Here is a 5,112-nt window from a genome sequence, read left to right on the forward strand (position 1 = left end):
AAGGATCATGCGTGTTTTCCTCACCACTGTACCTCAGTTCAAAACACAGCATGAAGCACAAAGAAAGCGCATAATCCAAAGTGGTTGGATAAGTGAATGAATAAATGGATGAATGCTAGATTTAGGGTGTTTCTCTTTCTTATTCCATATATTTTCCCTGTTTAAGTTTATTTGGCTGTTTCTTTTCTTTCTTTTTTTTTTTTTTATGCGGTATGCGGGCCTCTCACTATTGTGGTCTCTCCCGTTGCAGAACACAGGCTCGGGACGCGCAGGCTCAGCGGCCACGGCTCACGGGCCTAGCCACTCCGTGGCATGTGGGATCTTCCCGGACCAGGGCACGAACCCGTATCCCCCGCATCGGCAGGCGGACTCTCAACCACTGTGCCACCAGGGAAGCCCTGGCAACATTAAATTTTCTGCATAAAAAAGTGTTGCTTCTTTGATCAAATTGTACTATATATGCAATTTTATATCTTGCTTTGTAAAATTTAATCTGGTTATAATATTTTTTAATAAAGTTTTTAATAATGTTATTACAGATTCATTTCTATTCACTGGATGTATCATATCTTACTTAACTATTAACCTATTGATGTAAATTTGAGGTATTGCCAATTATTTTTGTTATTAAAAGAAATTATGGGAATATTTTTATGCCCGGAATTTTTAAAGTATTATAGAAAGTTTCTTCACAATAAAAACCCTGTAGAGAAGTCTATGGGTCAAAGACATGAATATTTAATTGTTACATTTTTAACATATGGTTTTCCAAAAAGGTAGTTCAAAATTTGGTAGCCACCAGCAGCATATGAATATAATCATCTCTCTGCAGCTTTGCTGATTTGGGGTGCTGTCCATTCCTGTCTCCCATCTCTGGACCAGTGCTCCTTGCACTACACTGTCATGAGTCTTTGTCTCTCTTCAGATCCTTAGAAATTTTCCCCAATTTCTCAAATGCAAAGGAGCTGAGAGAGAGAAATATCAAAAATTAAGATAATTCACTTCATTATTTACTTCACTTATTCTTCTACTTAAAATAAAGTAAGATTGCTTAAGCCTTTTTACAGCCACAGAAGTACAAAGGAGAAAATAAGCCCCAAATGGCTCCTTTACGATTGAATGCATTTCACAGGTTGAAGAAGTCAACCGTGCATGGTGGAAGGGAATGGGAAGTGAAGGCCTCCTTTCCCATTTTCCTCTCCTAGAGGTAATGTATCTTTGATTCTTTTTAGAATAAATATATATATATATATATATATATATATATATATATATATATATACACTTAGTGACGAATTTAGAATATTTCATAGACTCTAAGATGCTTCGTGCCAGCCCTTTCCTGGCCTTACCAGAAAGTGCCAATGGACGTTCTTTACAGAAACCTCACCACTGCTGCCTGACTGGCAGTGGCTGTGAGAGGTCCTGGCTCTAAGAGAAAAGGCATTTTTTAAAAGAAAGTGTTAGCATGTTCATCACAGAGTCAACAGGGTCTAACAGGGTGTATTTATTCCCATATTTTGAAATATATTATAAAAGGGTCATATTTTTCAGAGCGGTCTGTATCTTGCAGAGGAGTTAAAAAAATTACATCAGGTCACACAATTAGTAATAGGAGGAGCAGGATTTGAAACAGATTCATCTGCTGTGGAATCGCATATTTAAAAAAAAATTTATCTGCTTTTTTTTTTTGAAGGTTGATTTTAACGAACGAAAATTTCTGTATAAAAACATTTAAACTTTATCAAATTCTTTAAAAATACACATACACACACACACAGGTCCAAATCCAATACAGAATCTTTTGAACATTATCATTTTTCACCTCAGCATAATGTGTAGAGGGATTTCTGGATAAAATTTACATGTGAAAAAAGACCCATAGTCTTACACATGCACACACACAAAAGCACACAATCACAATCAGGAAGAACTAAAGTATATGGTAAGAATGCAAACAGGATGGGAATGAATTTCTTGTAAAGCTTATATAAATGAACGCTACATGAGTAAAAGAACTTTCTAGACCAAGAGAAGATGCAGAGAGAGGAAAGAGAAAGCAGAGGTTAGTCTAACTCAATAAATAGTTTGAGGTCATTCAAGAACAGTGAATTTGGGGAATTATAGATAATCCCTAGTTTTCACCACCTCAAATTCTGTGAATCTAACTGATGATGCTTTGAAAGCGTCTATGTTTTCATTTTTTGTAGGTCTTGATTTGTTCATCATTATTTAGGTGTGGTTTGTCCCTTTTGGTGTTAATTTCTCCATTCTCGCTCAGTGTTAATATCTAATTCACCAGAAGAGCCACAGTAAGAAATGATGGCAAGCACAGAGGACCGCAAGGGTGGCAGTCATGAATGGCAGTTAATAAGAGCCAGACTGCCTGGGTTTGCATTTCAGTGTCACTAGCTGCTAGCTGCCTGTTACTTAGCAAGCTCCTCGGCTACTCTATGTCTCATTTCCTCATCTTCAATTAGGGATCATTATTACCCACTTCACATAGGGCTATTAAGAGGATTTAAACAAGATAATCCATTTAAAGAATTTATCACACTGCCTGGCACAACTAAATGTGCAAAAAATGTTAGCTAAAGTTACTATTAGTCATAGAATTACAGGGGAATCAAAAGAAGAATTTTCTTCTTTCTCTGTATTTCTCTTTGATGAGGTTTTCAGAGGCAAAAAAGATTGAGGATCTAGTCTTATGAATATAGATATTTGCTTTTATGTTAGAAAAAATATTACATGGCTCCATATCACAAAATTTAACATCTTTCCATTAAACATCACACAATTCTCATCATCATTATGCCCTACACACACCTTAAATGATGTGGAGTTTCTACTGATATTCATCAACAATAGGGTCCAGAAATTTAAAAAAAGAAATAGTTGCAGAAATGCATGTTGGGCAGTAATCTGTGTGTGCCCCAAGAGCTTGGACCAAAACAGGTGCCTGGGATTCTGCCTCCAAGGCCTGGACTCCCCCACATACAGTCAGATGCGTCAGGTTCCTGCAGCCCTTCAAAGCTCCATTTGCGACCCCCTTCAAGAGGGGAGTTTCCAGTAGGTGAAAGAAGCAGCAGCCACTGAGGACGGAATGTCCCACACCTACTTCAGTATGATATGATAGCAATCATTGGTTTCTGCTTTCATTGTGTCCAGAATAAAACAGGCTTCTTCCTGAAAGTTCTGTATCATCTCATCACTAATGAGCACGTGGATTCCTGTGGGCCCCTGCTTGTGGACCTGGCTGATCTGGCAAGGGGAAATGCTGAAAAGCTGAGCAATTTTTTTCCATCAGTTCAACAGCTGTCAGTTCTTCTAGGTAGATGGTATGGTAAACGAAGAAAGTATTTGAGTCTCCATCCTCATGCTTCTGCTGCTGTTGTTGCTGCTCCCCCAGCTGCAAGGATTCCTGACAAACATAAATGGTTAGCCTTGGGCTCACATCAGGACTTTTAATGCATTAAAAAGTTTGATTCTGGGCTTCCCTGGTGGTGCAGTGGTTGAGAGTCCGCCTGCCGATGCAGGGGACACGGGTTCATGCCCCGGTCCAGGAAGATCCCACATGCCGTGGAGCGGCTGGGCCCGTGAGCCGTGGCCGCTGAGCTTGCGCATCCGGAGCCTGTGCTCCACAATGGGAGAGGCCACAAGAGTGAGATGCCTGCGTACTGCAAAAGAAAAAAAAAAAAAAGGTCTGATTCCATCTGCAGGGCCACAGATTTGAATCACATCATCTCTAGTTAGTTTCAACAAATCTGCACCTGAAAAGTTTGTAAAAAGCCTCGTGAATGTGGAAAAACGGTTTCGATGCAACCACTGCAGAACCTCCTGAGGTGTGGTTGTTGGCAGGAGGTTACCTGTGACTGGAGAGGCCTCTGGCTGGTGATTTGGTGAACCATTTCCTCTCCCAAGAGAAAGACTGCTATGGGAACTGTAGAAGCCAGGTGATGGGGAATTATTGACATACGTGATCTCAGGCCATGGAGAACACTCTGTGAGTATAGTTGTCTCATAGGAAGGTTGATACTTCTCCTTCTCATGAGGCGTTCGTTTCTCCATTTTCTCCCTGTTTTTTGTTTTCTGTCTGTACCTTTGGGCTTGAAGACTTTGATCTGGCAGCTGGCTGAGTGAAAGTGCCCAGTATATTCCCCGTTCTCATTCTCCTTGAAGGTATCGATTTGCACTCGAAATGGCACTCCCTTCTCTCCACCATGTTTCCTCATAGTGAACTCTGTGCTAATACAGTGCACCTGAATAAACACAGATGTCCTCCTTGCAGGGTCCCACAGGAATTCCACTGTATTTGGTTGGTTTGGACTAGCCCTAGGGTCGATTATACCCACAGACATTGGGATATCAAGAATGCTATCTCCAGGTGGGTTCCACCTCCAGCCTTCCAGCTGCTGATGTTCAGTGTATTGTAGCCATCTGTCATGGAACACAACATGGAATACACTCTTCACCAATTTGCCATTAATTTCTGGTAGTTCTCCAAGTTTCCTGTTGTCTAGTATTCGGATTTCATAAGATTGGCCTTGATTGAGATATGTCAGGGTTTCATCATGGAGTCTCACTGCTGGAGAGGTGGCAGCACAAAGCACATATTGAAAAGGGAGGATTTTATTCTCATTGTCTGGAGGCAAACTTGACTCTTCTTGCTTAAAAATGGGCAATGCTAGGACATCACTCATGCTACAGGCACCAGCACGCAGTTGTGGCCGATCCCGGATAGTCTAGCGTCAGAGTCCTGCACCAGCCGGGATTCAGTCACCGATGAGGTCAGAGGCAGCTTCAGAGCGCAGACCATCCTGGCTCCTTCCTTTTGCCCCAGGAGACACTGTTTCTAGTACAAAGGCGGGTAGTGTGAGTCTACCCAACGGGGGCAAGACTGCAAGACTGTAGAAAACTCCAAACCAAGATCTCCCACGCAATACTCACCAGCCACCCCCAAGCCGCACCCGCACTGCCCGCACAACTAATCTCCCGCACCCTATGCTTCTCGCTCTTGGCTGCCCTAACTTCCAGAATCCCTCCCCCTCCCCCGTCCCCAGCCCCCTGGGGCTGCGTGAGGGTCCTTTGGCTTAACTCTTCCAGACTGCCCAA

General features: G+C 42.0%; 1 pseudogene; it reads right to left on the bottom strand.

The window, feature by feature from the left end:
• Positions 1-3,114: 3,114 nt before the first annotated feature.
• Positions 3,115-4,816, bottom strand: LOC116756873 (annotated as a pseudogene).
• Positions 4,817-5,112: the final 296 nt, after the last annotated feature.

Source organism: Phocoena sinus, chromosome 7 (assembly GCF_008692025.1).
Source record: "Phocoena sinus isolate mPhoSin1 chromosome 7, mPhoSin1.pri, whole genome shotgun sequence".
Classification (NCBI taxonomy): Eukaryota; Metazoa; Chordata; class Mammalia; order Artiodactyla; family Phocoenidae; genus Phocoena; species Phocoena sinus.